The 7,393-nt window shown below is 43.6% G+C and overlaps 1 long non-coding RNA gene across 1 annotated transcript; it reads right to left on the bottom strand.

Moving 5' to 3' along the window:
- Positions 1–3,233: 3,233 nt before the first annotated feature.
- LOC118923270 (uncharacterized) lies at positions 3,234–7,033 on the bottom strand. Its single transcript, XR_005029146.2, has 3 exons — positions 6,647–7,033; positions 4,743–4,895; positions 3,234–3,702 (listed from the first exon to the last, which is right to left on the bottom strand). It is a non-coding gene; the product is annotated as an uncharacterized LOC118923270 (long non-coding RNA).
- Between the last annotated feature and the right edge of the window lie 360 nt (positions 7,034–7,393).

The raw sequence follows: 7,393 nt of genomic DNA, 5'->3' as shown, positions 1-7,393 counted from the left end.
AAGGAAGAAGCGTCAGATTGTCTGGGCATTCCAAATTTGTATTATAACAGTGAACTGGAATTATGCAGTTATTAGACTGGGCAAGGCATTTTAATGCTATATCAGGAAATATTTGTTAGTATCCAAGACCTCACCAAACCCCTCTCTACCACTCTAAGATGGAAAAAGAAGTTTTTTTTCCTTCCACTTTTACCTAAGAGCTCCTACATTGACCCAACAACTTTATTGCATTAAATAAACCAGTTATATTTGGAATGTTGGCTGGGGTGGTGGCGGAGGACCTGATTCCTCTGAATTATGAAGCAGGTCATTCTGAAGTGACTCATAAGACATATTGCTTTGCCCCAGCCATTAAGAGGAATTCTATGTTTTTAATTCTATTTTGAACAGGGAGGATCTAAAAATGAGAAAGGAAGCAACCTTAGTTGTTTGAAAATTGGTCAGTTGCAAGCGTGGAGATCCAGTTGCTAAGGGCCAACCTAGTCCTACTGTTATCAGGCAGCTGCATCTGGGGAGGTCTCTCCCTGTGCCCTAGTGAAACCTCAGCCTGGGTGGTGGAGGGCTCTTGACTCTGACAGGAAAGAATGCAGAACAGGTCTGACAAGAATAGATAAGGAAGGAATTCATTAAAGCGAGAGATGTAGTGAAGGGCAGCAGCCATCCAAGTGGTATTCAAGTGGTAGGGAGCAGGGAAGAACAGAGGGAGGAAAGGGAAGCTCACTGAACTCCTGCTCAGCACAGGGCAGATCCCTTGCCAACTCCTGAAGCCAGGATCACCAGTGTGTGCTTGAATCTGCATGGTGTGGGAACTAAGCCCTCACCAACCCAGGATTTGGGGGAGCTGCAGAGCACTGGATGGAATGAGATTATGTTCTGAGAACTTCCCAAGAGCAAAGAAAGGAGATTTTTCAGGCAGGCTACTAAAAAGCGTAATCATACAGCTGCAGTCTTGTCTAGGTCATCCAGGAAACAGGATCGTGCAAGCCCAGATCAGAAATCTCAGTAGTCCTTCCCTATTTGTCTGAAGTAGGACAGAGAGAGTGATGATTTGTCCTTAAGTCTAGAAAATTGAATGAAATAGAGAAGAAACAAAGAAGCTTACCACTGGAAAAGCACAGAGACAAACACAGTAAGTTGAGCAGTGAGAAGTCTATTTAAGGTGAAGTACACACTTGAAGAAAGGGGAGCATGGGCAGCCTCAGAGAGGAGCATGCTTAAAGGCTTAGGATTCTGTGTTTTAAGGCTTTCATAATGGGACAAAGGCCTGGGGGTGTAAGGGTGGGGTTGCTTAGACTTGACATGTGGTCTCATGATGTCTGTGTCCAGTGAGAGATATTGTGTCATCATCCATAGTCAGTCCTCTAGATATTCTGTAGGATCAATTTAACACAAGGAATTTATTGATCCTATTCTCCAAGTTAGGGATTACCCTCAAGCAGTGGAAACATACCATTTAGAACTGCTTGCCCTACCTTAAGATAGGGTCACTTATTGGCTGATTACCATAAAATATGTTAGGAATCTTAACTCCTAACTCCCTGTTTTTTAAAATGGAATCTTAGCCTTAAGATGGAGTCTCTCCTGTTCTTACTCTATTATTTATATCTTGGCATTTTCATCATAGGCAGGAAAAACTAATCATGATTCTTGTCCCATGTCCCTGCCCCATCACACTAGACCAATTTTCCTTCTGTGCATGTCTTAACTGCTCAGCTCATTTCTAGTTATACACCTGTCCTTGAAGGGCTCCATCTGGAGCCACCCATCACTGCTTGGATTTTAATCACTTGCAATCCCATTGAACTTCAATTCTGTCATTAACTTTCCTGTCAGTTGCCCCACTGCTTGCACTGACTTGAGAAGGCAGTCCACCCCCACATACGTGGGGAAATACACTTTCCAGAAAGGGCTTAAGGAAGACACTATTCCTGATCTCAAGGAGTTCATCTTCTAGTTTGGACAAGAGCCTGCACTTGTCTAGACTCTCTGAAAGTATACTCTTGTCTCTAAGTCTCTTTAATGGGTCTCTATCCTGCCTCCCCTAAACACATGGCACCGCGGTCCTCTGCATCAAGATCCATACCGACTCCCTCAAACCCAGGTCGCACTGCCATTCCCTCTTCCTAATCAGGAGATACCAAAGTCTTCCCTTCTTCCCAACTCCTTCCTGTCCTGCTATGCTCCTCTTCCTTACCCTCCAAGAATGAAGGGGAGATTTTACTAGACCAGTACCAACAATAAACCCAGGTTGCTTTAGGGCCTTTTCCAGTCGGCATTGGTCACCTCCCCCGTCTCCTGAAGTCTGTCTTCAGAGCTTTCCACCCCTAGTTTGGGGACTGACTTTATGGTGTGGGCTATGTGTAGTTGCTCATTAATTCAGTAATCACAATATTTTAGCATATTTGCCATAAAGGAGTACCCATCTGTTTTTGCCCTTTTCAGACTTCATTCATTAATTCATCCATTCATTCACTCATTCATTCATCAAACATTGCTGATTTTCTATTTTCTAGGAGCTGATGACCGACAGCTTGGAAAATAAAGACTAGGGCAGTGGTTGTAAGCCTTGGCTGGTCTTTACAGTCATCTGAGAATCTAAAAAAAATACAGATGCTCTGGCTGTACTCCCCAGGGATTGTGGTTTGATTTTTCTGGGGCAGAGCCTGCACACACCAGCAATTTTTAAAAGCTCCTGGGTGATTCTAATGTGCAGCTTGAACTGAGAACCATGACAAGACCAGAGCATAAATCACTTGGACTAAAATTAAACGGCAAGGATTCCCTAAAAGATTTGGGGATTACTCTGGGGACCCTGTCCTTTGTCTACACAACACTGCCGGCTCCTCAGTCTCTGCTCAGCTTGGCCACGCTGTAGCCACAGCTCAGGTGGGAGATGTGTCACATCTGTCACAAGCTGAGCCAAGAGAAGGTGACACAATCATTCACTGCTCCTCAGCTGAACGGTGATGACACACCTTTCTCTAGTGACAGTGCACAGTGCTTCTACAGCTCCCCGAAGTTCGGGAGTCATAAAACTTTGAAAGATCCGATATAGAGGCAAGACTGAATACCTCTGGTGTTTTTATGCTAGGCGAGAGCAAGAGTTTACACAGAGCACCGTGGGAAAAACACTACACAAAAGGGGAGAAAGCCGAGGCAAACAGCAGGTGTCAGCGGAAGCGCCACTTTTCCGTTTGTCCAGCAGGGGGAGCCTACGACAAGCGCACGGGCCCGAGCTGCCCGGGTGGGTTACGCAACTCCGAGGGCGCATGCTCCGCTGGAGGCCGCCCAGCAGCTGCTGTGACGCAAGTCCGGGTGGGCGGAGGGAGGAGCTTCTGCCGCCCCAGCGGCTCCTTTCCCGGAGGGCGGCGCGGGCCGTCAGGACTCTCCTCCCTCCTCGTGAAAGCGGCTCAGTAGTTCTGGTAGACTTGCTGCAGCACACCGAAGTCAGCCGCCTCTGAACCGGGTGACACCAGCTCAGTGCCACTGTTTTCCAAAAGGGGCTGAATTTTTTTTTTTGGACTAAATAATAGTTATTGTAGGCACCCTTTGCTGAGCAGCCCCTGTGCGCCTTTACTGAGCTAGATGCTTGACGTGCTTAGCCTGTCTGTTCCTGCTCTGCATTTTCTATCCCCCCATCCTGCAGCAAGGGGTCCTCCCAGCGCCTTGCCTCAGACCTTGCAGCTGCTTTGCTCCAGTTTGCTGTTAAAGGGGAGAGAAGGAGGTAATCAGTCCCTCCCAAATTCACGGGACTTGATCAGAGAGCTTGAGCTTAGAGAATGATCAGGGAACTGAATAGCGTTTGATTTCCTTCTTTTGAAACCCGCTGCATCTTGCTGCCGTTTTACCGTTTAAGGTTTGTGTCTGGGTGTTTTTTGTTTTCAGTTTCCCTCCAGTGTTTGATTCCGTATCCTAGAGAAGGAAACTGCTTAAAAGGGAGAGAAAAAGTGTTTAGAGGTTCTTTCTGGTTGGAAATAGGACTGGTTTGGTTTTTTTTTTTTATCCCTTTCCTTGATCGTGTCATAAGGAAAATCGTGAAGTTATTTTAAAAATAAAATTAAGAAGGAGGTCAGAACCAAGCTTACTTCCCTGAAGACATGTTAACTGTAGAAATTTTGGACAATAAAACTGGGAAAAAAAAGAGAATAAAATTCACTCATAATCCCTTGACCTAGAGATTATTATGGGTTTTTAATGTAATGTATGAACTGATGGCCTTTTTTCCTAACAACATAAATGCTAAGTTACAAAGTATGATAGTATTATACATACTGGTTAAAGACCTATTGTTTTCCTCATTTCATGTATTGTGATAATTGTTAATACCTGCATAGAGTTCCTTATCAAATGTCATATAAATGTAACATAATATATTCAGTTAACCCCCTACTCATGGACATTAAAGCTTTCCTTTTTTTTTTTTTTTTTTTGCAGTGGTAGACATCACTGGGATAATAATCTTTGAAAACATTTGTATTTCCTCAGGAAAAAATCCTAGAGGAGAAATTGAAGATCAGTGGGTATTTTAAGATACTCAGTATGTACTTGCAAATGCCTTTCCAGAAACATGGTGCCAATTTGCATTTTCACCAACAATTATGAGCCATCGCTAGTGTAGCTCCTTTTATACCACTGGGTATAAATCACAAGAATTCTGGTGACTTTTGCTCCTACGGTAGCCTGACATAAGGCAAGACTATAGCATGGGGGGAAGACATGACCTTTGCAAAGTCTTTCTATACCTTGCAACTCAACTCCATAACTGGTCTGTGCACACAGGTGTGCACACAAGCTTGGCTTCTGTGGTGTGCCGCTGTGCAGAGCTGGCTACGTACATCTTCGCAGATGTCATCCCTCCTTATTTTAACTGTGTGTGACAGAGACAGGAGCCTGTGCTAGGAAAGAGAGAGACAATTAGGAGATATCTCTGCTTTGGGGAGGCAAATTAATTTACAGAACCACCCATTCACTGAAAAACAATTTGCCAAATGCCCAATTTGCAGGCTATGAAGGATGTTTGAAGGTTTTAGTTTTATCTTGCCCTGTGCTTACTCCTATCCCGTCTCAGAGGTTTGTCCAGGCTGTTTTGTTAGAGAGGCAGGGCCAGGTTCAGAGCAGGCCAGGGGCAGAGGCAGGAACTAAACTAAAACACAAACAAAACCCTCAGTGAGTCTGAAAACCGGTCATTCATGAAATTTATTTTAGTAAATTGGCTTTCAACAAATTGGCCCAGAACTCTGCTTTGGCACCTTCTGGAAACATCTTTTCTTTTTTTCTGTTCTTCTCCACCCCAAATTGCACTCTACCTCAGCCTTGAGATTATGCTATTCATAATCCAAACACTCATCATTTGTTTTGGGACATAAAGACTTAAGTATTAGCTGGCTAAATGCTTATGTGAATCTTAGAAGTCCTTTAATAATGTCTAATAATACACAAGATAGTGATGATTTGGAAGTAACTGCTCCTACCTATGCCAGCCTTCCCTGTGGCTCTGCTGTGGTCACTGGGCCTCAGGGAGCCCTGCTGTTGGACAACGAGCACCGTGATTCCTTGTCCTGAATACCCTTTCTTACAGACCCTTTCGAGTCCTTCTGATGACCACCTGCCAATCATAAATAAATGAATAACCATCATTGCTTCCTCCACTTCCCTCTGCTTCTGGGTTGAGTTACTAGGTGTTTGATCTCTGCTGGACAAAGTCCTTTGAAAGCCTGGCTGTCCGGAAGAAGGGCAGGTCCCTTGTAGTGGTGGAGGAGAGACAAAGGGATAAGTAGTTTGCCCTGGGAAGAGCTTCTTGCCTGTTTTCTCATGAATTTCCCTAAAATAAAAGTACATCTTAGCCCTATTCCATTTTAGCCCTTTTCTACTATCATAGCCCTGACAGAAGCTAGACCCTAGGGAGGAATGAGGTGATGGGGGCGAGAGGGTGAATTGGACACAGAGCTGTCCCCCATGCATTGGGTCACAGCAGATACTGATTAAGTTCACATTTGTGCACCGTTATGGTCTCTGTATGGGAAGTGCAAAGTTTATTTTATAGTAAAAATGAATGTGCAGAGGGATAAAAATGTATTTATAAAAACTTCAATGCAAGCCATTACGTGCTAAATGGTAATTTGCCAGAATAGTCATAAACTTACGTGGGTCACTAAGGATGTTGGCAGAGGTGGAACAAGAAGCAGACTTGTGACTTAGGTGCCGAAATGATTAAGGACGGTGGAAGAGTGAGCTGAGAGACAAGGTCAAGGGTGCACTGCTGATGGCCTGGGATGTATAATTGAGTAATGGATGCAGAACACTCCCATCTATCATGTTGGAAATCTAGCAGGTGCCTATTTAAAGCCAGCCCTGTAGACCTCTAGAGCTGAGGATAATTTAACTGCAGGGACAAACAAGATTTGCTCTGGACTAACCATGGAAACATTAAATATGCAGCCCTTTAAATAATCTTACTGCTCTATTTATAGATACAGATATAGGTAGATATTTGTGAATTGAGGCAGATCATAACATAATAAACAGCAAACTATTCATCTTTTTTTTTTAAATCCTCCTTCTGCCCAACAGAAGGAACAATTTCACACTTTACAGAAGACAGGGTCACCTCTGATCTATGAACCATTCTATTTCAAACACAACTTACTGTTACAATTCTGTCTAGTGCATGGTTGGAAAAAGGCCTTTCCATATCTCTCTCACGGCAGAGTAATCCAATTTTCGTCTAATATCCATCTGGTGTTTATATCCATCTCTTGAAATGTAGGGGCTATTAGAATTAGATCAGAAATATTCCATGTAGCACTGGAGCTGAGCCTCATGTCACTGACAACCAGAGAGAGAAAAAAGCTTGTAGGATCACAGGGGAAAGATGGGCTCCCATACAGACCTTTGGAAGGCCAGCACAGCAGCCTTTCTGATCTGTCCCTTGTTGCTTTCTCCCAACATTCTGTGCCATTTCACTTCACCTCTCATTTCTCCCCAGTCACTCAGACTTCAGTCCACAGTGGTATTTTTTTTACTTTTATCTACCTTCTGAAAGGTGAGGCTAGAGACAAAGTAAGTTAAGAAGACCCTGTGTTCATTAGAAAGGATCTTTCTGCCAATATTCAGGTGATCAAATTTTAAAATTCAGAATTGATCATGATTCACTTACACTGCATACACAAAAATGGGAAAGCAACCACCGGGTGCATGGGGAAAAAAAAATCAGAACAAGTGATCATTATATAATAGTGTGTTAATAATAGATAGTATAATGAACCAAAAATGAACTTGGCAAAACTCCCAGGGACCTTTCACAAAATAATGTCCATGATCTGCTTTGCCTATGAAGAGTACCACACATTATCCCACATTCACTTGGGGATGGAAAGACTGACAGAGATCTAGG

This window comes from Manis pentadactyla, chromosome 12 (assembly GCF_030020395.1).
Source record: "Manis pentadactyla isolate mManPen7 chromosome 12, mManPen7.hap1, whole genome shotgun sequence".
Classification (NCBI taxonomy): domain Eukaryota; kingdom Metazoa; phylum Chordata; class Mammalia; order Pholidota; family Manidae; genus Manis; species Manis pentadactyla.
Note: the sequence above shows the minus strand (reverse complement) of the source record. Positions and strands in the feature narration are given on the sequence as shown.